Raw genomic sequence first — 27,883 nt, forward strand, 5'->3', positions numbered from 1 at the left:
TGTTTAGTGTTTCTTCCCGAGTGTGGAGCATCTAGCCTTGTTTTTCAGTGATAAACCTGGATGAAAGACTTTTGGATTGGAATTCCCTGCATCCTGCGTTTGTCTCTGCAATGGGATCCTGACTATTTTAATAACATTGAACTTAAATGAACTGTGGGCATAATGTCCCACAGCCTTACCTCCCCTTACACATTAAGTGTTTGCTGTGGCAGCATGCCTGAAGGAAAAATGAATATTTTTGCTCACCTTGTTCTTTCCTGCGGGCCCCGAACAGATTTGACCTTTTTTTTTGCCTGCAGACAGCCTGTATCCACCTGTAAGGGCAGTTGTGACCATATGTCTACAGTTCAAAACTGCTAACTTCTTTAATGAGCAGCATCAGCAGCATCTCCGCCTTCAACAGGTTCGTGTGATTGGCATTCCCTCTGTGTGCCAGCTTTTGGAAGCCTGAGTGTGAAAACATGGCTGCTGAATCTGTAAAGACAGTTTTACCTGCAGGAACAAGCATGAGCGACTCCACTGACGGCACACATGGGGGGTGCATACATCTGCTGGAACAGGGCTCTGCCTCAGGGTCCCCAAAATCTGTCAACGGAAGGAAGTTTTGAGAAAGATTTCATGTCAAAGTTGTGCCTCGTAGCCATGCAGTTCAGTTGGGAGTCCTGCTTTGATTTGACTTGATTTCAACACGGAAACGTTGCATTTGCAGGAACTTGATTCACCTCTGCATTCTTAGACTTGACCCCGTTTGAATCTGAGATGAATGGAGCAGAGCTCCTGAACGGATCAATGGTGGCGAGGCGCCCGTGTCCGGCGACTGTTAGACAGGTGAGGCTGTGCAGGCCTGAGGCCGTCATCGTCAACCTTCCAGCACTCTCAGGTCACATTTAAAGACACATTTGTTCAATATGAGCAGCAGCATTCAACAGATGTGTGTGCAGCGGTTTTCACTTCCTTGTTAGCATGCTTCTTGGCTTCAAACGGACTAATGGGTTGTGTGACAGGCTCATTTGACCCGTTCTTACCCAGTTCAATGACATTTCTGAGCTCCATGGCGTCATGGAGCTCAGGGAAAGGTTGGGGTTAGACACAAACTGGTTCTGGGTGGTTTGAGGTTGAAGTCAGCTATAAAAACTCACTTTTAGTCATTGGAATGTCTAAATAGGATGAGCTGTTCAAACATGCGTGGGGTAGGATGACTTAGAGAAAGCTGACTCAGGTGTAGACTTCACTGGTTGGCCTTGAAGAGGATGTCCAGGAGTCAGGAGAAGAGCCACGAAACCTGCGGTGACCTTTGGTCAGGATTACTATAAATAGGGATGTTCCAATCTGACAGGATGTTGCATCCTGATCAGAGAGCAGAAATGTATTTTAATCTTATTTTGATCAGCGTTGCTTAATCTTACAGATAAACATCCTAATAGAAATCTGCATATCATGAATGAATCACGATATTTTGTTGCCACAAAGTTCAGCAAAATACGGCACACGTTTGAACAAGAGGCACACAAATGGCGCACAAAACAGGAAGTGCACAACAAAGGATCTTCTAAGTGTTAAAAGATTAAATAAGATGAATAAAATAAAAATCAGGAAAATCTGGATCTTTTAATTAACCCTTGTGCTATCTTATAGACATTTTTCCATTGGGAGTTGGGTCATCTAGACCCACTAGACAGTGCTCTGAACCTTTTTTCTTCAATGATTTGTGATCTTCACTGGTGTCCATGGATAATCTTTCCACCTTTATCCACCTTTGTCATGGTAGGGAGAACACGTCAATGGAAGGGGGGGGTCATCTAAGATAGCACAAGGGTTAAGTGTGTTTAGATGTGCTTGAAAAGTATTGAATCAGGACTATGGATGATTGGCACATCACATTAATCCAAACAACTATTGTTCCCCTCGCCTTAGCATATTGTTAGCATGATTATTCATGATAAAAACAACAACAACCATAGGCATAAGCTGCCAAAAGTATTAAGCCTTCAGTTGTTTCCAGTCAGGTGTGTTGTTAGTCGTGTTTGTCTGGGTAGACGCTGCTCTGGAGTGAGTGTTTTGCTCTGTGGCGGACCGTTACACACCCGGGTCTTCAGTCGTGCCACGTCTAAATCCCTCATGAACCATTTTACGATGCAGAAACCAGCTTTGTATTGCAGATTAAAAATTCCTGCAGCCGCAAAAAATGCCTCTAAATAAACTGAATGAACAAAACAGAAAATACATCTCATTATGTAACTACAGGCAGCAAAAAACACTGCAAATAACCACATGCATTTGGAAAATTATTTATGATATATTTCACTCATGAAAATGGGATTATTCGAATACTAAATCCATCCTCCTCCTCTTTCCTCTAAACAGTCCATCACCCTCTTGCCTCACAGAAAGATGGCCCCAAAACAAAACACTAATGGGGGACCTTTCTGCGTGGAGTTAGCATGTTCTCCCCGTGCATGTCTGGGTTTTCTCCGGCTTCCTCCCACCGTCCAAAAACATGCTTCATAGGTTCATTGGTAACTCTAAATTGTCCCTAAGTGTGCATGTGAGAGTGTGTGGGTGTGTGGTTGTGGCCCTGAGACAGACTGGGGACCTGTCCAGGATGACCCCTACTTTCACCCACTAGCGGCTGGGATAGGCTCCAGCAGCCTGAAAGGGACAAGACGGGTTTAGAAGAGCCATCCATCATAGTCCATTTCTGTTGGGGCGTTTTAATTTTAATTTGCAGCATCAGTTCTTTTTTTTGTTTGCGCTTTATTTTTGTTTATTTTTTATTTTATTTATTTATTTTTCATTAACTTTTTTAGTAACATTTTTAGGTGGGTCTCGGCCACTTCAGTAAGGCTTAACCCTTGTGCTATCTTAGATGACCCCCCCCCTTCCATTGACGTGTTCTCCCACCATGACAAAGGTGGATAAAGGTGGAAAGATTTCATGTAATCCATAGACACCAGTGAAGATCACAAATCATTGAAGAAAAAAGGTTCAGAGCACTGTCTAGTGGGTCTAGATGACCCAACTCCCAACGATAAAGTGCCTAGGATAGCACAAGGGTTACTTAAAACTTTCTTTCCTTTTAAAACACGTAAAGACATAAAAAGGGTTTAACTGTTCATGGAGCCAGAATTGTTTTTACATTTTTTTTAAAATTGAAATAAAGAAAACCTGCAGTTATGCAGCTCTACTGAGGTTTGGAGAGTGATTAAGTCAGAACAGAACTTTTAGAAGTATTATCAATGTTGCTTGTTCTTCTATTGTCTGAACACAAACACACTAAGTGGCATTTTGGTAAAACACGGTGGTGGAAGGCTAATGATATGGGTCCCAGTGGGACAGCTCCCTCTGGGCTGCAGTGTGATGCTCTCCAGCAGAGCCGTCACACAGAGCAGCTTGGGTGTTGCAATGAAGGAGGCGTCGTGCTCAGGCTTGTCCCTCAGCTGCCACCGAATGGAGAGTTTGTCCTCAAACACTAAAAGAGGCAGATAAAGATAAAGAGCTGCAGCTGAAAGCTGAGGGAACTGTGTTTTTGTTGTCTCCACTTTGTCATGTCCTTCAGCAGCACCTGGAGACGTGCTGAAGGACGAGGCTCTTTCTCCGAAGACATCGTATCTCTGCTCACATCCCTCCAGCAGGACTCACAAGGTCAACAGATTTATAACTTTCTCTTTTACTGAGAAAGCCCTGATGTCAAAAAGGTTTGCACAAGAATGGAAACTCCCCAATGTGCGATCCTTTTTTTGTTTTTCTTCCACAGAAATTTCAGTTGTTGCTGCTTCTTTTAATGCCAAACAAAACTTAAGCGGGAAACTTCCTGAAAATTTTTCCTTGGAAAACAAAACAGAGGTAAAACAGGAAAAGTGAGAACAGGGCATTCAATGGTGAGAAATTGATGGGTTGGAAGATGTTGATACAACAGAGATATCCTGAAAATAAGTGGGGCTTTCCTGTTACTTTCTCCCGCGGGGCGGCACGCTGCTTGAACCACCAACCTACTGTCCCTGTGATCAGGTCTGAGCTTTCCCTGCAGGAAACACTGCAGAGAAAAAAACGGTCTGCAGCGCCGGCAGGCACAGGTGAAAGGTGACCGCGCAGCACGACCTGAGCTGCTGTGGCGCTGCGCTCTTCCTGCAGCTCCACTGACCGTCCAGGACACGCCTTTCCACCGCAGGGGGCCGCCTGGAAACAACCGAACCACTGTGACCCGACAGCAGCTTTTGGGGATTCACACAGCTGATAGAACCGCTCAAATATTAACAAGCAGAAAGACAAAGGTTGTCCATAAATCAAGCGATAAACCTTCAAAGGAAACTCATAAATGGTACAAGCTCCACCATAGATTCCACAGACGTCTACTTTACAGCAGGAGCCTGAAGGAAACCTACTGTAGAAACACTTCTGGCCGGGATCAAACCTTTTCAGAAAGTCAATGTCTAGCCTAAAGGCTGTGCACAGGAACCTAAGTACCTCTGACAGCTTCAGCGACAAGTGTCTTCAGCTTTAATGTTGTCCTTAAATGGATCAAAAAGGACTGAAAAAGGCCAATGAAAACTTGATTAGCAAAAAGACGGAAAAGTATCGGTCAAAATTAAGCAGAAACTTGGTAAAGACATGGACCTAAATGACCGGCTAGAAACAGCTACAATAAGAAGAAAAGGACAAGTCATGTGCTGTTCAACTGCAATTCCCATGATTGAAATTACTTCCCTAGAATCTGGACCTGGACTGCCAGGAATAGTGGTTTGGACCCAAAATAAAGATTATTATGCTTGTGAAAGTTTTAAAGTTTAAAAAACAAACCCAAAACTTTAAAAGACAGCAGTAACCAAAATGGTGGCAGCAGATAATCCTGGAAACCGACTAAAATATTCTGAGGACAAATTCATTGAAGTTGACAGCCGTGGATGGTTAGCAACCGTAACATGGTGTGACTGTAAATGGGGTCAAATACACAAACCAGAACAGAACCTTGGTTTAAACCTAAGCTCAAACAAACAGAGCTCAAATAATGAGATACTAATCCTAACAGGCACAACAGGTCTCCGCCTGGTCTATGGGATGCCTCTGTTTCCTCTGGCCCCCGGTTGACCCTCTGACTCCGTTTCTGGTTCTGGTGTCGAGTTTCAAATGCCCAACGTCTGCTTTTCCACAAAGAAAAGGGACATGAACTGGGGGGACACCATAACATCTGTCCACAACAGGAGGCTCTCGGCTTTTGTCTGCTTAGCTGCTGGACAGGACCAGCAAAAAAGGACAGATGATGCAGTTGATAGGCAGATTACCAACATTTAACTCTATCAACCCATGGACCTTACACACCTGACCGATAATCTCTGACGACAACCAAAGGATTCCAAATGGAGTGGACTGGACTTTTGGTTGTATTTACAAAGCTTTCTTCAGGGTCCACGGTGTACCCTGCCTTGCCCAACAGTACGTGGGATATGCTCCAGCATCCCTGTGACCCCAAAAAAGAGTAAGCGGGTTTGTAAAACGAATGCATGGAACTCTTTACTCATGAAGTCCCTGCAGAAAGGCTTCTTTGTTTGCAGCTTGAGTGGTGCCGGACACCGTGCAGACGTTGGAGAACCACGTTGTGTTCATAAGGACGGTCACCAGTGTGTGCACGGCTCTTTCCGGGCAGCAGCCCTGGACCAGACAGGTGTTTGCGCTGTTGCCTGGCTCCAGGCGGCTTCACGCTGCTGTAAGGACACCGTAGGCTGAGCTGAGCCTGGGAGATGTTGGGTCCGGGCCATGTCCGCTCATGTCCGCCATGTCACTCATAAATCAGTTTAACCCTGCTCAGTAAAAGACAAAACCCACCCACAGAAAACAAGAAGTTTATCTTTCTGCGTGTGTGACAAACCACCACATTCATGGCCTCTGACTCATGCAGATGGATTAGCACTGCACATTTTTGAACTTTACTGAACCAGTGAAATCCCTCAGGGATTAAACCTGAGAGAACAGCTCAGGTGACAACCTCAAAAAAAGTGCACCAACGTGGGTTCAGAGCTGAAGGAAATGGCTACAGGTGTTTTCGGAAGGTTGTGCGGGAAAGCCAGTGGATCTTGTGACATGTTTGCGCATCCTGCAGATTAATAACTAGGAGAGCAATCGTTGGAAATGTGTCTGTTAATGAATAAACGCGTTTTATGGAGAAGTTTTCCTGAACGGAATCCAACAATGTTTTCCCGTTCTCCTCGTCGGCACTGGATCGGCACATAAAAGAGCCTGTTTGGCTAAACAGCTTCATTCATGTCGGTGAGGCATTTTTTCTCTTTGAACGGGGGCTTTTGAGCCTCTGGACGGGGCTTTCCGTAGGTTCTGCCTCCAAATCACACCCAGAGACTCTACCCGATCTCTCATTGTGGAAATTGGATCGATTGGATCCGGGTGCAGAAATGAGAAGTAAGTATGGAATGAATCCAGGGGGAAGAGCAGAAAAACCCCCTTCAGCATTTGTTTTTCTGTTCTGTTCTTGGCAGACAAGTGAAACTTTCGGTCTGTGCCAGTGTTAGCCTATCAAGCACCAAGGTGCAACTGCACACTTGGCACAGGGACAGGAACTGTGTTCGACCTGTCACAACTAGAGTCGACCTGCCGTTTGAACGCCCTGAGACACGGGCAGAAGATGCTTCACATACCGGCCCTTCATCGCCTAATAAGTGGCTCCTGATGATTAAAATAGGTGTAAAATTCAACCCCGCTTTTCTAATAAACTTCATGTCTTAAAGGTCGACCGTGTCAGGTTTATCCTCAGTCTGTCTATCACAGTGAACCCTGCTGTGAGCCTTAAATGATGGCTTCATTAATTATTGTTGTTGTCAAATGGACCTCTTCAATGAGAAACCCATAAATAAAATGTATGAACAAAAACCAGTCACTCAAACACTTTATGAATCACTTTAAACTGTGGTTTAACTACAACAGGCAGTTCAAGAACTAGAGGATAAATGGCCAGAACTCCTGATTTCCATCACATAGTCATCAAGAACTCATCACGCTGCTTTCAAATCTGCAAAACTGAGACATTTAAAACTTTAACACACTATCTTTTGAACTAATTGGTGTAATTCCAACGGATTCTGAAACAGAGAAAAGCAGTTTAAGAATCCAGTGGTTAACGCTGGTTGCTACTGTAAAAGTGTTACATATCAGTGTAAGGCTGCTCTTCTCTGCTTCACAATCTGTTGAGATTACCTTCGTGTGCAAATAGTTCAAGAGTTGCAGGACTCTGCACTGTTAAAGGGTTTACCACTGCAGGCCTCACAAAGGGCTCCCAACCCACAACCTCTAGATCAAGCTGCCCTGAATGGGACTCACGATCTGCCTCAAATGAATTGGACAATACTGGCTTATTATCACAATCACAGACACACACAACTAAAAATTCAAATCCTGGACGAGCCCCCAATTTTTGAGTCAAATAGCAGCATAATGGGAAAGTAAGGCAGGGAAAGTCACAAAACAGTTTTAGATGAGCAAAAAGTAAATACTGACTGCATAAATAGGAAAAAACTAAAGGAAATAGTTACTTATCCCACAAATAAAGCTTAAGGAAAACACAGACCAACCGAAGAAGGAAATGGCTAAAAAGACTGAAAGATTTGTAAAACGAGGTGAGGACAAAAGCCTGCATAATAGTCTGGTTTAATTCAAGTGTAAAATAAAACGACTACGCTAGAACCCATCAGCCAAACCTTTTTCAATGTAGTGCTAAATCTCTTCAAGGGGCTGATAGGCAAACAGAATGAACAGACAAAACCCCAGCTGCACAACGAGTGTGGCACTTTTATGGCATCCTGGAAAACCGTCATTGACTCTCATAAATACCTCGGCTACCCCCTGATTCTGAAACCCCACCATGGAAGACAATTCTGCGTCCTTTGCAGAAGGAACACTTGTACGATTTCATAGATGTGCACTCTTGTGCACATGCATGTACGTGCAGTTATGTACACAAGCGAATTCACTAATTTACACAGGCATTTACACAACTCACACAAACATACATGCACATGCTTGTGTGTTCATATTCATGGTCATGTACATCCATCCAGATGCTTGTCCACATCCATCCAGATACATGCACGTACAAATCGTAGAACCTAGCATGGCCTCCACTCCTTCCGCCTTTCCCCCTCTCTCCTGCCCCATGTGCCATATGTTTAGTGAGGATCCTGCCTCCTTTAGTGAAGATAGCGCTAGGTGTGTTAAGTGTAGTCTTGTGTTAGACTGGAGGCCAGGCTAGATTAGTTAGAACCGCGGCTCCGCACAGTGGAAGCTAAGCCAGCTAGCCAGGTCGTTACTCGTAGCGCGGGCCGCGCTACCAGGGTTAACCCAGTTATCGCCCCAGCAGCCGGGAAACACACATCCGTTTGTACCGGTTGGGAGGAAACATAGTGCTAAACGGAAAAACTCAGAGCGCCCGAGACTCCACGTTAGTAATAGGTTCTTCCCCCTCAGGGTTCCCCGCGGAACCCTCAACTCTGGTTATCGACTCCTCTGAAGTTAGAAACGTGGAGCTCCCAGCGGCTACAGTCAGGTGTTATCCGGGTGCCAGAGTTGGTGACATTGAGGTGAACCTTAGGATGTTAGCTCAGAGTAAGTCCAGGTTTCGTCGAGTCGTGATTCACGCAGGCGGTAATGATGCCCGACGGAGACAATCAGAGGTGGTTAAGTTAAACGTAGCTTCGGTGTGTAAACTGGCTAAGACGATGTCCGACACTGTCATTTTCTCTGGTCCCCTGCCGAACTTAGTCAGTGATGAAATGTACAGCCGCTTTTCATCATTTAACCGCTGGCTTTCTAGATGGTGCCCAGAAAACAGCGTTTGTTTTGTGGATAACTGGACCGCGTTTTGGGGGAAGCCCGGTCTCATGTGGAGAGACGGCGTCCATCCTACTCTGGACGGTGCCGCTCTTCTTTCTAGAAACATTTCTGCTAGCCTTAGTCTGTCAACCTGACAATCCAGAGACGAGACCCGGGCAAAGAGCAGCAGTGGAAAACTCTCCTCTGAGCCTCCCTTGGTGCTGGTGCAAAACCCATGCAGGGAAAGTCAAGCAGGTCCTAGCTTTGGCCTATGTTCTGAAAGACAAATGAAGGGAGCGCGTCATAGAAACCTTAAAGTAACAGACAGCAGTACCCACAAGCAGAACTATGATGTCATTAAATGTGGTTTATTAAACATTCGATCCATTTCCTCCAAGTCCCTCTTAGTCAATGAGTTAATCACTGACAACAACCTAAGTCTTCTAGTCTTAACAGAAACTTGGCTCCAACAGGATGACTATGTTAGATTGAATGAAGCAACCCCCCCCCCCCCACACACACACTTATGCTAACTATCAGAAATCCAGGATTTCAGGGAAAGGAGGTGGTTTGGAAGTAATATCACAGTCTAGCTTACTTCTCAGCCCCATCCATCCATCCACCCATCTTCCTCCGCTTATCTGGGACCGGGTCGCGGGGGCAGCAGTCTAAGCAGAGATGCCCAGACTTCCCTCGCCCCAGCCACTTCCTCCAGCTCCTCTGGGTGACGAGCCAGAAAAATAGCGGTTCAGAACCCCCTGATGACGAGCAAAAACAAGGACCCAATTACGTCGCCCGGATTGGCGTCACTGGGGCCCCACTCTGGAGCCAGGCCCAGGGTCGTGGCTCGCAGGCAAGCGCCTGGTGACCGGGGCTTTTCCCACGGGCCCCGGTTGGGCACAGCCCGAAAGAGCGACGTGGGACCACTCTCCCAGGTGCCTCGGCGGCCCAAACCCCGGTCATGGAACTTGGCTACTTCTCAGCCCTTAAGTTAAAAATGGTTATAACTCATTTGAAAGCAACATATTGTCTACAAATCACCCAAACAGGAAGACTCAAAGACCTGTTTTATTCATAATTATTTATCGCCCCCCCCCCAACTTCCTATCGACTACTATTTTGGATTCTGGTCAAATTATAATAAAAGGGGGTTTTAATATTCATGTTGATGACCCCAGTGACTGTCTAGGAAATGCTTTTGCAGCTTTATTGGATGATGTTGGTTTCACCCAAAGTGTGAATGAACCCACTCACTGTCATAAGCACACCCTGGACCTTGTTCTAACCCATGGTATAGAGATCAGCCAGCTGAGTGTCCTTCCTCTTAACCCCATCATTTCTGATCACTTTCTGATTACCTTCCAGTTTACACTGGAACATCCTTCTGTCCCAGTGAATAAGAAACAGCCTAGAAGAACCTTAACTGACCGTTCTGTTTCTGAGTTTAAACACACAGTTCAGCCAGTACTTAGTGATATTCTGAGCAAATACTCTGAGTCCATCTCCCATAGTATCAGTCCTAGTATAAATAACTGTTTGTTGATGTTGCCTTACAAGCCCTCGGGAGTACACTCGATGTTGTTGCCCCCCTGAAACCTAAGTTCGTCAGACAAAACCGAGTAGCACCGTGGTTTAACGCTGAAACTCGTTCTCTTAAACAAGAAACCCGTAAGTTGGAAAGAGAATGGCGCCGCTCCGGTTTAGAGCAGTCTCTGGATATCTGGAAACATCGCCTATTAAATTATAAAAAAGCGTTGCGTAGAGCTAGAAGCCAGTACTATTCAACCTTAATATCAGAGAATGGAAATAATCCAAGATTTCTTTTTAGCACTATTGCTAGATTAACTCGCAGTCAGAGCTCAGTAGAACCACATGTTCCTGTTTCTCTCAGCTCTGATGATTTTCTTACATTTTTTGATAGTAAAATCTCAAATATTAGACATAAGTTAAATCAAGTTATTCCTACTATCAGCCCGGAGCAGGCTGAAGCGGTAGAAATGGAGGCATCCATAGAAACCTCTGTAACATTAGACTGCTTCACTATTGTGGATCAAGTGGAAATAACATCAATTATTACGTCCTCCAAATCCTCAACTTGTCTGCTAGACCCAATTCCCACTAGACTTTTTAAAGAAACTTTTCCCCTAATTAATGATTCCCTATTAACAATAATAAATGTGTCTCTGGAAATGGGTTACGTGCCACAGTCTTTTAAATATGCAGTTGTTAAATCTCTTCTGAAAAAGCCCAGTTTGGATCCTAGCATCTTGGCCAACTATAGACCAATATCAAACCTCCCCTTTATTTCTAAAATCCTAGAAAGAGTTGTAGTTAGGCAGCTTTACTGCCACCTACAGGACAACAGCCACTTTGAAGACTTTCAGTCGGGGTTTAGACCACACCACAGCACGGAAACTGCACTAATTAGTCTCTAACGACTTATTACTGGCCTCAGAAAAGGGACTACTTTCTATTCTGGTCCTGTTAGACCTCAGTGCAGCCTTTGACACTATCGACCACAGTATTCTACTCCATAGATTAGAGCATGACATAGGGATCAGAGGATCTGCCCTCCAGTGGTTTAAATCCTATCTGTCCGATAGGTATCAGTTTGTTAATGTAAATGGACATTCCTCTCAGTGCACTCCAGTTAACTACGGAGTCCCACAGGGCTCAGTTTTAGAAACCATCCTCTTTATGCTGTATATGCTACCCCTAGGAAACATAATCAGGAAACACAGTATTAATTTTCATTGTTATGCTGACGATACACAGTTGTATTTATCCATGAAACCTGAACGACAATATAGAGAAACTGAACGCCTGCATCAGAGACATCAAGACCTGGATGACAATCCAAGCACTAAAGGGTTCACCTTTTTTTCTCCAGTTCACCGCTCACACTCCCGTTTAGACTATTTATTAATCAGTAACTCTCTTTTAAAAGAAATTAAAAGTTCCAACATTCATCCGATTATTATCAGTGATCATGCACCAGTCTCTGTAAATATTTCTAGGGAAAAATCCACACCCTCATGTACGACCTGGAGGTTTAATACGTCTCTGTTAAAAGACCAGGAATTTCTTGAATTCTTTAAAAAAGAATGGGCAACCTTCCTAGAATTCAACAATACACCAGACATCTCACCGTGCATTCTGTGGGAAGCGGCAAAGGCAGTCATGAGAGGGAAAATCATTTCTTATTCAACGCACAAAAAACGCAAAGAGAAAGCAGATTTATTAGAATTAGAAAATAAAATCCAAACCCTGGAGACTGCTTATGCTGCTTCTGCACAGGAACACATTCTGGGAGATCTGAAAAATTTAAAGCTGCAGTTAAATGACATCATTAATAAACAAACACAATTTCAAATACAAAGGCTACGACTTGAAAGATTTGAAAACTCTAATAAATCTGGCAAATTTCTGGCTAATCAGCTTAAAATTAATAGAGAAAAATCATCAATCACCTCTATTACGGACCAAACAGGAAATATCACTCATGACCCGGTCAAAATTAATAACGCATTTGAAAACTTTTATAAAAACTTGTACACACCACAGATCAATCCGTCAGAGCAAAGTATTGACTCATTTCTTAATAATGTAAACCTACCCAGGTTAAATGAGGATCAAATAACAAACTTAGACTCTCCGTTCTCGTTGTCTGAACTTCATGAAGCTCTGTCACTTATGCCTAATGGTAAAGCACCAGGGCCTGACGGCTTTCCTGCTGAGTTTTATAAAGAATTCTGGGAACAGCTGGCACCAACGTTTTATGAAACGGTCACATCTATCAATGAAAGCCAATCAATGCCACCTAACATGAACTCAGCCAACATAATTCTTCTTCTAAAACCAGACAAAGATCCCAATAGTCCTTCAAGCTACCGCCCTATTTCTCTAATCAATGCAGACGTAAAAATTATCTGCAAAGCACTAGCACAGAGAATAGAAAAAATCACTCCTCACATAATTGACTTCGACCAAACTGGATTTATCAAAGGCAGACACTCGGATGACAATCTCCGAAGACTTGTTAATATAATAGATTTTGCCACCATTAACAACCAGGAAATGTCCATACTATCACTGGATGCTGAAAAAGCTTTTGACAGAGTAAACTGGAAGTTCCTTATTGCCGCCCTCCATAAGTTTGGTTTTGGAGAAGCATTCATCAAATGGATCAAAATATTATATCACAACCCCAATGCATCAGTTAGAACTAATAAACAGACTTCAAACAGGTTTTTTCTTGGAAGAGGAACCAGACAGGGTTGCCCACTCTCTCCTTCTCTTTTTGCTATATTCATTGAGCCTTTAGCTGCAGCAATAAGACAGAATGAAAGCATTAAAGGAATCAAAACTAAACACAGCCATCATAAAATTAGTCTCTATGCAGATGACATATTACTGTTTTTAAGTAATTTACATTCTGTAAATGAAACGGCAACAATCATTAATGAATTCTCCTCTATATCAGACTATTCCATTAATTGGAATAAGTCTGTTTTATTACCACTGAACAATAATGCGGAGCAAAGACTCACAATACCAGTTAAATCAGGAAATATCAAATATCTAGGTATCAATTTTTCCCCCAAACTATCAGAACTGGTGCAGCTAAACTACACCCCATTACTGAAAAACATACAGGACGATCTAACACGCTGGACCAACCTGCCTCTGTCCCTTATGGGCAAGGTAGCCACGGTAAAAATGAAAATCTTACCCAAAGTTAATTATCTCTTTTCAATGATTCCCACACAACCGCCACTAAAATGGTTCAAAACATTAGACTCATCCATATCAAGCTTTTTATGGAACAATAAACCTGCAAGAATTAGTCTAAAAACTTTAAAATCTGCAAAAAGCTGTGGAGGATTAGAATTACCTAACTTCCACAATTACTTTCTTGCAAATAGATTACAATACATCTTAAAATGGTTAAAAAATAATCCAGAAACCAACTCATGGTTAGACTTGGAACAGGCGTTATGTGGAAAGATCAACCTGTCAGATCTTCCATTTATTAGCCAAACAGTTAAAAAACAGGATTGTTTCAAAACTATTAATATAAACGCCACTTTAACAGCCTGGTGGGAATTTCTCAAAATATCAAAATCATCAATTCAACCGTGCAAAATGACACCCATCTGGAACAACCCAGACATCCTCATAAACAAAAAAATTATCCACTTCCCAGCTTGGCAAGCAGGGGGCATAAAACAACTAGAGCACATAATTATTGATAGAAGATTCATAACTCCCCAGGAACTTCAAGACAAACATGGAATAAATAACTTCTTGGAATATCAGCAACTTAAATCAAGTATTACTAAAAAATTTAAATACAGAGACAACGATTTAAAGCTACCAGATGTAGTTACCACTCTGATCAATTTCTCAATGAATAAAACTCTCTCCAAAATATACAAACTTTTATGTAATTTAGATAATAACATTTCACTTCCGACAACAAAATGGGATGCGGATTTGAGCATCAGCACAGATGAAAGCTTTTGGTCAGAACTTTGTCTAAACACCTTTAAACTGACAAAAAGTCCAAATCTGCAGCTAATCCATTTTAAAACCCTTCACAGAATTTACTACACTGGACAGAGGATGTTCAAGATGGGTCTCAGCAACTCAGACATTTGTCAGCACTGTGACAGTAATCTACCCGACAATTACATGCATGCACTGTGGTTCTGCACGCCTGTCCAGGCTCTCTGGCAGCAGGTATGTGCCGATTTATCAGTCTGGCTTAAGGTTTCAATCACAGCTTCACCGTCACTTTGTGTGCTTGGTGACATGAGTGCCATCGATGTAGAAGGAGGATTAGGCTCTATCATTTTCATAACTCTTTGCATTGCTAAAAAAACTATTTTAATAAATTGGAAAAGCAAGAAAAATATAAATATAAGTCAACACAGAAATCTGCTGCTTGATCAGATCAGCTTGGAAAAAATGTCAGCCCAAGGTTCAAGTAACTTTGAAAGAATTCGGTCTCTCTGGTCTCCCATAGCTGACTCCATGACTTAGGGGATGGGGGGGCCTGGTCGTCGCTGCTCCTTGCCCTTCTGCCGTGGGCTGGGGTGGGGGCCGGGACCTCCGGTGCCTGGCGGGGGGTGGTGGGGGCTCCGTTGGTCGGGGGGTCGGCGCCGGGGTGGGGCGGGCTGGGGCGCTGCGTGGTCCTCTGGGCTTGGGTGTGGGGGTGCGTGGTGGGGGGGTGGGGTGGTGTTCTGGCTTGGCTTGGGGGGGTGGTCCCTTTGCCTGTGCTGGGGGGGGTTGGCGGGGGGCGCTGCTGGGGGGGGGGGCCCAGCGGCACTGGATGGGCTTCCCATCTACGCCTGGGGCTGGGATCAGCCCTTCCCTGGCTCTGGGGCGGGACGGGACAGCCCTCTTGGGGCCCCCGGGCGCTCTGGGTGTCATCCGCTTCGGCTGCGGGGTCTGGGGTGGGGTGGGGTGGGGGGTCTTGTCGGCCCGGTCCTGTGGGGGGGCATTCTGGGGGAGGGGGGGGGGCACTATTGGTACGGGGCAGGGGGGGTTGACGGGTCGGGGTCTCCGCTGAGGCCATCGGCGGTTTCCCCGGCCGGTTGGCTGCCTCGGTCCCGTCGAGGCCTGACCAGAGCTCTTCTAGGGCCGGCGTTTGGGGGTGGGGGCCTGGGCTTGCTCCGGGGGGGGCCGGCGCTTTCTGGCTCCTCTCCCTCTGTGTGGGGTGGGTGGTGCTGGGCCTGGGGTGTCGGCGCCTCCGGGGGTGGGGCCCCTGGGCTGGGTGGGCCTGGCCCCCTTGCTGGGGGGGGGGGCGGGGGACAGCTGTTTGACCACCGGGGGACAGTCTACCAGCTGTCCCCAACTTACCCCCTTCCTCATATAACCTCATAATAGGGTGAGGGGGTGGGGGGATTAGCCTGCGATGAGCCTTGGGGGGGGGGGTTTACTAGGCAGTGGCCCCCCCTCCTATGGTTGCCGTATGGAGTGGGCCCCCCCTCTTTCGGTTTTATTTGCACCTTAGACATGTAGGGCCCTTGGTAGGGGGGGTGCTTGGACATCACTGCCAGCAAGCAGCAGATGTCCTCCTAGCACCCTACCCGCCAATTTTAACCGCACCTTAGACATTTAGGGCCCCTTGGTGGGGAGGGTGAGGGGACATCACTGTGAGTAATCAGGAGATGTCCCCTTAGTGCCCTACCCGCCAATTTTAACTGCACCCCCCTTAGTACACACACCCCTCCCCCCTCAATATATACATCCCAACATAAACACACACACATGCACACACACACCCTCTTAAACACACATATACGCACACACATTTTGCAAGGAAGGTGGGACCTAGGACCATCTGTCCCCTGCCTCTTCCCTGGTGGGGGGTACGGGCCCCTTTGCAGCGGCGGCCGTGTCCCCGGGGTGCCGGCTTCCTGGGCCCGGCGGTGCTCTCTCCGCGCGGTGGGGGGGTTCACATTACATCTGAGCCGGGGGTGTTGGTGTCCCTGGGGGGTGGGTTCTGGTCCTTGCTCCTGAGCGCTGGGCCCCGCCTAACTTCCAACTGTGGCCGAGCCTGGTCGGGCCATATTTACAACACCCCTTGTGGGCCCTCTTTTTTCCCCGGGGTTCCCCCCTCCTGGGCGGGGGCGGCGGGCCCCTGCCTTGCTCCTCCCTGGACCAACCGTGGGCCGGGCGGATGGCTGCCTGGAGTGCGGGGCGGGTCTCCCTTGGGGGGTCCTGGCTCGTACCTGGGGTTGGGGCGGGGGGATGCCCGGAACTCCTGGGTGGTGGTGGGGTGCTCATCTGGGGCTGTGGGCGTCCCTCTCCGGTGGGGCCCTGCGTTGGGCTCTCCCGGCGCGGCGGGGGGGCTGTTCTCCTGGTTGGGCTGGGGCGGCCCTCTCTTTCCCTCTGTGCCTCCCTGCTCTCTGGCTCTGGGGGGCCTTGCGGCGGTCCTGCTGGCCCTGGCCTGGGTGGCGGGCTTGGTCGCCCGGGCGGCGGTTGTTCCCTGCCGGTTTCCGTGTGGCGTGGGGGGGATTCCGGCTGCCGCTGCTGCTGCGGTGGGGGTCTTGGGGTGGGGATGGCTGGGCGCTCTCCTTCCTTCTTTACACATTCCACCATCCATATTAGAAGAACATGAGCACTCACCTGAGCACGGGTGTTGGCTCACCTTTGCACTGGCGGTTTGCGTGACTGAATGACTGAAATGTTTCACACTAGTTGGTTTTAAGGCATAGGTATGCGTGTAAGCACTATCTGTTTTGTGTACATGTCGACAGATGGACATTTTTGCAACTAGCAGGTGTGTTTGACACTTGGGTGTGTGTGTGGACAGGCTCCGCCCTTTTTGTACTGCATTTGAGCCTTACCATGGTGATTAACAACCAGTAAACTTGTTGCTCTATGCTGCTTCATGGTCTTATCCCCCTTCCCCTCCTACTATCACCCTCCTTCCCCCCCTCTTTCTAACGTCCCTCTCTCTTCTTCCCCTCTTTCCTTTTCCGTCCGGTCCAACACCAAAGATCTTCAAACATGTTTGAAATTAATAAAGTTTGGCCTCAATTACAAAAGGGGTTTATTCAGACATACCTTTGGTTTGTCTGAAGATTAATAACCCCTCTTGTTAAAGTAAAATATGTCCAACACAAGAGGCCCTCAGCTCTCATCTGTTTGCCCAGCTGTTGGACAGGACAAGGTTAAAAAAAAAAAAAAAAAAAAAAAAAAAAAAAAAAAAAAAAGACCTGGATGACAATTAATTACCTCCTCTTGAACCCATAAAAAACTGAGGTCATTATACTAGGTCCTAAAAACCTCAGAGATGTTCTGTCTGCTCAGATAGTCTCCCTGGATGGTGTAAGTATAGCCCCCAATTCCACAGTTAGAAACCTTGGGGTTTTATTTGACCAGGATTTATCATTTAAGGCTCACATATCTCAGGCGTGTAGAACTGCCTTTTTTCACCTGCGGAATATTGCTAAGATCAGAAATCTACTTTCTAAGAGTGATGCTGAAAAACTCATCCATGCATTTGTTACGTTGAGGCTGGATTACTGTAACTCCTTGTTAGCAGCGTGTCCTAAGAGTTCCTTAAGAAGTCTCCAGCTTGTTCAGACTTTAAATATGTAGTTGTAGATTTAGATAAGTTAATTCTTCTCTATGAGTTCTGGTAAATCGCCTGTCCGTCCTGGGGGAGGATCCCTCCTTCATGTGGGCACCCCTGAGGTTTCTTTGTTTTTTCTGGAATCCGTTTTTTTTAGGAGTTTTTCTTACTGCTAAGGGGGGGTCTAAGGGTAGGGATGCCAGTTTAGCCTAGTCAGTTTGTTAGTTCAATTTAGTATTTGATCCTTTTGATTTTATGTTTAACTTTTTCATTTACCTATACGAATCCCATCGAGACGACTGTTTTTGTGAATTTAGGCTAAATAAAGAAAATTGAATTTAATTTAATTGAATCCATCCAGATACGTGCACATCTATCCAAATACATGCTTGTGCACATCCATCCAGATACATGCACATCCATCCAGGTACATGGACGTGCGCATCCATTCAGATACATGCATATCCATTTAAATACATGCAAGTCCACATCCATCAGATATATACACGTACACATCCGTCCAGACACATGCACGTCCATAGAGATACATGCAAATTTATCCAGATACATGCTTGTGCACATCCATCCAGATACATGCACATCCATCCAGATACATGCACATCCATCCAGTTACAAGCATGTCCACATCATCCAGATACATGCACGTCCAGATCCACCCAGATACATACCAAGGTTATTATAGTTAACGAAACGAACGAAAAAACTAAAACTAAAACTGAAAAAACATTTTCGTTAACTGAAATAAAAATAAAAACGAGAGTTTTTAAAAAAACGAGAACTAACTAAAACTGTTTCTTGTGTGAATAAAACGAACTGAAACTAAATAATATTAATCCCAAAAAATCTATTTACTTCACGCTGCTAGTTTTACTGTGTATTTGACCCCTACGGCATCACGTTGTCTGTGACGTCACATGATGTCTGTCAGACACTGCCGGCTAGCGTGGTCATAGACATTTACATGAGCGTGATGGCTGCATTAAAAGTTGAGAGAAAGCGTGAGAGTCCTATTTGGGACTTTTTTATATATAACAGCGTCGAAAACAAAAGCAAGTGCCTTGTATACGAAGCAGGAGACAAAATTAGTGGAACGCTCCTCAAAGGGAAAAACCCTACGAATCTAAAAATACATTTAAAAAGCGCACGCAAAAACGCAAATCAACAGTACCTAGACAAGCTAGCCTGTCGCCCGCCCTCCCCCGAAAAAGAAGCGAGAGCAGGTCACGTAATGCTGTAATCAGCTGTTGTATTTTAATTTAAGGATGGTTGTCCTTGTGTCCTCTGAATAATAAGTGTTTCAAAATGTATCTTTGATTGAGTTTTTATTATACAATACTTATTCTGGTGATTTTGAATCATGCACCTGACAAATATCCTAATTTACAAAAAAAAAAAAAAGAAAAACTAAAACTAACACTAAAACTAATAAAAACTAAACTAAAACGAAGCAATTTCAAAAAATAAAAACTAATAAAAACTAGTAAAGCTGCCTCTAAAAACTAATTAAAACGAAATAAATTTAAAAAGAAAAATTCAAAACAAAATAAAAACTAAAACTAATAAAAAAATCCGAAACTATTATAACCTTGATACATACACATACACATCCGTTCAGAAACATGCACGTCCACATCCATCCAGATTCATGCACGTCCACATCCATCCAGATTCATGCACGTCCACATCCATCCAGATTCATGCACGTCCATAGAGACACATGCACGTCCACATCCATCCAGACACATGCACGTGCACATCCATCCAGATACATACACGTGCACATCCATCCAGATACATGCACGTCCACATCCATCCAGATACATTTACATCCACATCCATCCAGATACATGCACGTCCACATCAATCCAGATTCATGCACGTCCATAGAGACACATGCACGTCCACATCAATCCAGATTCATGCACGTCCATAGAGATACATGCACGTCCACATCCATCCAGATTCATGCACGTCCATAGAGACACATGCACGTCCACATCCATCCAGAAACATGCACTTGCACATCCATCCAGATCCATGCACGTTCATGGAGATACATGCACGTCCACATCCATCCAGATACATACGCGTCCACATCCATTCAGAAACATGCACTTGCACATCCATCCAGATCCATGCACGTTCATGGAGATACATGCACTTGCACATCCATCCAGATACATGCACGTCCACATCCATTCAGAAACATGCACTTGCACATCCATCCAGATCCATGCACGTTCATGGAGATACATGCACGTCCACATCCATCCAGATACATTTACATCCACATCCATCCAGACACATGCTTGTGCACATCCATCCAGATACATACACATCCACATCAATCCAGATACATGCACGTCCACATCCATTCAGATACATTTAAATCCACATCCATCCAGACACATGCTTGTGCACATCCATCCAGATACATACACATCCACATCAATCCAGATACATGCACGTCCACATCCATCCAGATACATGCACTTGCACATCCATCCAGATCCATGCACGTTCATGGAGATACATGCACGTCCACATCCATCCAGATACATTTACATCCACATCCATCCAGACACATGCTTGTGCACATCCATCCAGATACATACACATCCACATCAATCCAGATACATGCACGTCCACATCCATTCAGATACATTTAAATCCACATCCATCCAGACACATGCTTGTGCACATCCATCCAGATACATACACATCCACATCAATCCAGATACATGCACGTCCACATCCATCCAGATACATACACATCCACATCCATCCAGACACATGCTTGTGCACATCCATCCAGATACATACACATCCACATCCATCCAGATACATGCACGTCCACATCCATCCAGATACATGCACGTCCACATCCATCCAGATACATGCACGTCCATAGAGACACATGCACGTCCACATCCATCCAGATACATGCACGTTCATGGAGATACATGCACTTGCACATCCATCCAGATCCATGTACGTTCATGGGGATACATGCACGTCCACATCCATCCAGATACATTTACATCCACATCCATCCAGACACATGCTTGTGCACATCCATCCAGATACATACACATCCACATCAATCCAGATACATGCACGTCCACATCCATCCAGATACATACACATCCACATCCATCCAGACACATGCTTGTGCACATCCATCCAGATACATGCACGTCCACATCAATCCAGATACATGCACATCCACATCCATTCAGATACATTTAAATCCACATCCATCCAGATACATGCACGTCCACATCCATCCACATACATTTAAATCCACATCCATCCAGACACATGCACGTCCACATCCATCCAGATACATGCACGTCCACATCCATCCAGATACATGCACATCCACATCCATCCAGATACATGCACGTCCACATCCATTCAGATACATGCACGTCCACATCCATCCAGATACATGCACGTCCACATCCATTCAGATACATTTAAATCCACATCCATCCAGATACATGCACGTCCACATCCATCCACATACATTTAAATCCACATCCATCCAGACACATGCACGTCCACATCCATCCAGATACATGCACGTCCACATCCATCCAGATACATGCACATCCACATCCATCCAGATACATGCACGTCCACATCCATCCAGATACATGCACGTCCACATCCATCCAGATACATGCACGTCCACATCCATTCAGATACATTTAAATCCACATCCATCCAGATACATGCACGTCCACATCCATCCACATACATTTAAATCCACATCCATCCAGACACATGCACGTCCACATCCATCCAGATACATGCACGTCCACATCCATCCAGATACATGCACATCCACATCCATCCAGATACATGCACGTCCACATCAATCCAGATACATGCACGTCCACATCCATCCAGATACATACACATCCACATCCATCCAGACACATGCTTGTGCACATCCATCCAGATACATACACATCCACATCAATCCAGATACATGCACGTCCACATCCATTCAGATACATTTAAATCCACATCCATCCAGATACATGCACGTCCACATCCATCCAGATACATTTAAATCCACATCCATCCAGATACATGCACGTCCACATCCATCCAGATACATTTACATCCACATCCATCCAGATACATGCACGTCCACATCAATCCAGATTCATGCACGTCCATAGAGACACATGCACGTCCACATCAATCCAGATTCATGCACGTCCATAGAGATACATGCACGTCCACATCCATCCAGATTCATGCACGTCCATAGAGACACATGCACGTCCACATCCATCCAGATTCATGCACGTCCATAGAGACACATGCACGTCCACATCCATCCAGATACATGCACGTCCACATCCATCCAGATACATTTACATCCACATCCATCCAGACACATGCTTGTGCACATCCATCCAGATACATACACATCCACATCAATCCAGATACATGCACGTCCACATCCATCCAGATACATACACATCCACATCCATCCAGACACATGCTTGTGCACATCCATCCAGATACATGCACGTCCACATCAATCCAGATACATGCACGTCCACATCCATTCAGATACATTTAAATCCACATCCATCCAGATACATGCACGTCCACATCCATCCACATACATTTAAATCCACATCCATCCAGACACATGCACGTCCACATCCATCCAGATACATGCACGTCCACATCCATCCAGATACATGCACATCCACATCCATCCAGATACATGCACGTCCACATCCATCCAGATACATGCACGTCCACATCCATCCAGATACATGCACGTCCACATCCATTCAGATACATTTAAATCCACATCCATCCAGATACATGCACGTCCACATCCATCCAGATACAAGCACGTCCACATCCATTCAGATACATTTAAATCCACATCCATCCAGATACATGCACGTCCACATCCATCCACATACATTTAAATCCACATCCATCCAGACACATGCACGTCCACATCCATCCAGATACATGCACGTCCACATCCATCCAGATACATGCACATCCACATCCATCCAGATACATGCACGTCCACATCCATCCAGATACATGCACGTCCACATCCATCCAGATACATGCACATCCACATCCATCCAGATACATGCACGTCCACATCCATCCAGATACATGCACGTCCACATCCATCCAGATACATGCACGTCCACATCCATCCAGATACATGCACATCCACATCCATCCAGATACATGCACGTCCACATCCATCCAGATACATGCACATCCACATCCATCCAGATACATGCACGTCCACATCCATCCAGATTCATGCACGTCCATAGAGACACATGCACGTCCACATCCATCCAGATACATGCACGTCCACATCCATCCAGATACATGCACATCCACATCCATCCAGATACATGCACGTCCACATCCATCCAGATACATGCACATCCACATCCATCCAGATACATGCACGTCCACATCCATCCAGATACATGCACGTCCATAGAGACACATGCACGTCCACATCCATCCAGATACATGCACGTCCACATCCATCCAGATACATGCACGTCCACATCCATCCAGATACATGCACGTCCACATCCATCCAGATACATGCACATCCACATCCATCCAGATACATGCACGTCCACATCCATCCAGATACATGCACATCCACATCCATCCAGATACATGCACGTCCACATCCATCCAGATTCATGCACGTCCATAGAGACACATGCACGTCCACATCCATCCAGATACATTTACATCCACATCCATCCAGATACATGCACGTCCACATCCATCCAGATACATGCACGTCCATAGAGATACATGCACGTCCACATCCATCCAGATTCATGCACGTCCATAGAGACACATGCACGTCCACATCCATCCAGATACATTTACATCCACATCCAACCAGATACATGCTCGTGCACATCCATCCAGATACATGCACGTCCACATCCATCCAGATACATGCACATCCACATCCATCCAGATACATGCACGTCCATCCAGATACATGCACATCCACATCCATCCAGATACATGCACATCCACATCCATCCAGATACATGCACGTCCATAGAGATACATGCACATCCATAGAGATACATGCACGTCCATAGAGATACATGCACGTCCATAGAGATACATGCACATCCACAGAGATACATGCACATCCATAGAGATACATGCACGTCCACATCAATCCAGAAACATGCACGTCCATCCAGATACATGCACATCCACATCCATCCAGAAACATGCACGTCCATAGAGATACATGCACGTCCATAGAGATACATGCACGTCCACATCAATCCAGAAACATGCACGTGCTTGCACACAACCAAACAAGTTATCAATACACCCGATGGAGAAAATTTGCAATAGAGGAAGGACAAGGAATCTGAAAGTTTAAGAACAGACAGGTCGGCATCCTTTATTCCATTATCAGTCCTTTTTTATTATTCTTCCAACACCATGTTCTCTGATTTCTACATGAATTAACATTCACATTCAAATTACAAGAACCAATTATGTAGCGGCCCTTAGGGACAGCTTTGCTTCTAGAGAAAAGCACCCCAAACTCAAGTCATTAGGCTGACCTATGGAGTCTAAACCCCACAGCCCTCACAGGTCCCTACAGGAGCGGGGTAATCAGATACAGTGAAACCAGAGGCAAAAAGAACCACTGGACGGGGTGGCTTGCTCAGATGCTACATCAAGCACTAAAACTATCAAATTTAAAACAAGTCTAATCTGTTTCAAAATCCTGTAATAGAGGAGTCAGAGCAGGAGGTGAGACAGAAAGCTGCATGCCTGTGAGGCTCCAGGGGGAGCGTGCACTGATGCACAGAGACATGACTTTCTCTGTTTGGAAGGGTGTGGACTTTATGACAGGGAGGAAGGAGCTGCTGTGGACTTAATCTGCACCTCAGCCCATGTTGCTCTTACTCTTGGGTTGAGGCAAGTGCCAGATATTTCTTGTTGACGCTCTTTCCCTGCTCTGCTGCAGTTGTGCTGAAATTCTGTGGCATGCTCTGCTTGTTTCTTGGAACTGTTTCTACAAAGTCAGGCCGAATAACACTGAATGAGTGTTGCATGGACCTGGAAGCACTTTTTGAATTTCATTGCACTTGTGATGATCAAGATCTGTCTGTCTTAAGGCGCTGACTGGTTCGTTTAGAGTCCTGGACTTCAAACAGGAAAGTGTTTTAGGAAAAGCTCACTAACTGCTGTGTGACATCAGTCTGTTGGAGGTTTGAGCGGAGTGGGGTGTCTGCTCCACCTCCACAGTTTAGAGTCCTGACTGACTCAAGATCATGAGAACAGTGTCTGCTCAATGCAAGGTAAGAAGAGCATACTGACTGTGCAGCCTGGAATTTGACCAGCAGGCTATCGAGCAGGCTCCTCACCCCCCACCCCCTAGTTAATTAGTTGTGAACTATGTGTCTCATTCATTTTTAATTCAAAAATATTCCCGTTACAGTTTAACCTGAAACCTGTGACCTGAAATAGACTGGCCCATTTAGGCGGGGACTGTCAGACCTGCAAAACTTCCTGGACATCAGCAGCAAGATGAGTGGTCTGTGGAATCAGTGTTCCTGTTTTCTGACAGGAAACGTCACGTGAAACCTTTTCTCTAGGGACTTTCAGTGGACTTTAGTGTAAAGCGTCTGCTACAGGGCCAGTAGGTTCTGCTGCAGACCCCTCTAACACTCCAAAGTACAGACAGCAAAGAGGATTGACGAGAAGCACAGACTGATAATAGAGGGTGGGGTCATGTAGACATATTGGCTGAAAATACCATTAAATCTCTGAATTTGACAAAGTTACCCAGTGGGTTGTGAGTTAACCCACACTCTCTGTGCGAGGCTGACCTTGTTCCAAAAGACTACGAAACTGCCGATGACACAAGCGGTTGTAGGTTGAAGACTCAAGCACAACTGAAGTTCACCAAAGTGCAGCTCAACAGACAAGGCGTGTCATGCCAGGTGTGAAGCACGGGGGTGGAGGCCTGATGGTATGGGCCTTTTCAGGACCCTGCTTACATGTAAAGCATGGAGTCACCAGGTTCAGAGTACACTAACGTAATGTGCTCAACCTTGGTTGAAAACTTTCAGCCTGATAAACGGAGTCCATGAACCTGGTCCTTGTCTCTGAACCCGCCCCCCTCCCAAAAGCCACATTTCATTGGAGTGTGATAAACAAGGAGCTGTCTTTTGGCCCAGTTTGTTCCCAGACCTACATGTAAGCAGAAAGGGACTTCAGGCTAGACGGCGAGCCCCGCCCGTTCATTGTTCTCTTATCAAAGGGTTAGCGCAGCCTTATCAGGCACTTAGGATTACAACCTAAATGTCTGAAGTGTTTGCCCCTGGGCTAACCTTGACGGACTGGACTAAGAGTGGGGTGGGGGTGAGGGGTATTATCAGGGTTGTTTACAGTAGATCTGTGATGGATCACGAGATTCATCTCAGTGGATCTGAGCTCTGCCTTAACCCGTAACCCATGTGCTATCCTAGGCACTTTAACATTGGGAGTTGGGTCATCTAGACCCACTAGACAGTGCTCTGAACCTTTTTTCTTCAATGATTTGTGATCTTCACTGGTGTCCATGGATTACATGAAATCTTTCCACCTTTGTCATGGTACGGAGAACACATCAATGGAAGGGGGGGGTCATCTAAGATAGCACAAGGGTTAAGCCAGAGCACCAGCGCACAGACATTCAGCGCTGCTCAACAGGCTGAGAGCGGTTCTGGGGGCTCGCCATCTGCTGATAGATCAGTCTGCTGATGGATAGATCAGTCTGCTGATGGATAGATCAGTCTGCTCATCAAAGCCTGAGCAGCTAATAAACATCTGAAATGGAAACCAAAGAAAGAGCAGTAAAAAGAGAAACACTGAGCCGTTCGTCTTAGGATCGGTTCTGCTCAGACAACAGAGCACAAACAGAAATTAACGGTTTCTTTCTGACTTCAAATATGATCTCACCGACTCCCGCTGTAACCATTTCACTAACGGAAGTCCTTGCTTGATATGTTTTCCTCTAATTAATTAAGTTCTAATTAATGTGTAACTAGTGTTGATATAAATATGATGAAATGTTTCAGATTGATGTTTAAATGGCAAAAATAAAAAGTAGACGTTCATTTGTAGGACTGTTTTGCAGGTTTTGGATTTTTCATGTCTGCGACAGACTGGTGACCCATCCAAGCTGAGCCCCGCCTACGCCCATCAGTGGCATGGATAGGCTCCAGCAACCCCGTTTGCTTGGAGTAATGGATGGAGGATGGATTCTTCAGGTCCAAACGTGCTTCATGGTTGAATAAATGGCATGAATTTAGCTGGTGAACTTATTAACTCTGGTGGGCTTTTGTATTAACTTTCTGCATTACATATTTCTTGGGTCTCTCTAAAATGCAGACAGCCTCTCTTCAAGCTCCTCCTCACATCCGATAAGTTGTGCAGACAGTTATACTGTATATCAGCATGACCCAGATGCAGGACAGATAGGGCAAAGCTCAGTGAAGAACTTGTAATTTAATAACAAAAATATGTAAAATAATGAAAAAACTGTTTTCTTGTCACCATGTCACCACTTTCGCCAATCCGGATTGAACCTGAAGGAAGTTCACTCACCTTCTACCTGAGCGTGGGCTCGGGAGAATCTGCCAATCAGACTTTTGAACTGTTCAATGTGGCAGAATCAAAGATGGGCAGGTCAACTAATTTACCATTGGCTAATGAATGAATGTTTCACTCAGGATAGTTTGCTAATACCTTATCCTTATTAGCTATCATCTGCTATCATCCTACACTGGGCCCTATGTTTGTTTGTTTTTTATCTTTCTGAAATAAAGTATTATATGTCTTTTATAGAAAGATCTTTGCATGTTTATTCTGTTTTAAAGTATGAAGTTCTTTTTAAAAGCT

The 27,883-nt window shown here is 45.2% G+C and overlaps 1 long non-coding RNA gene across 1 annotated transcript; it reads left to right on the forward strand.

The window, feature by feature from the left end:
- The first annotated feature begins 1,638 nt into the window (after nt 1-1,638).
- On the forward strand, nt 1,639-27,832 carry LOC110016268 (uncharacterized). Its single transcript, XR_002291594.3, has 2 exons — nt 1,639-6,408; nt 27,120-27,832. It is a non-coding gene; the product is annotated as an uncharacterized LOC110016268 (long non-coding RNA).
- Nucleotides 27,833-27,883: the final 51 nt, after the last annotated feature.

This window comes from Oryzias latipes, chromosome 13 (genome assembly GCF_053564925.1).
Source record: "Oryzias latipes strain Hd-rR chromosome 13, Olatipes_Hd-rR_3.1".
Lineage (NCBI taxonomy): Eukaryota > Metazoa > Chordata > Actinopteri > Beloniformes > Adrianichthyidae > Oryzias > Oryzias latipes.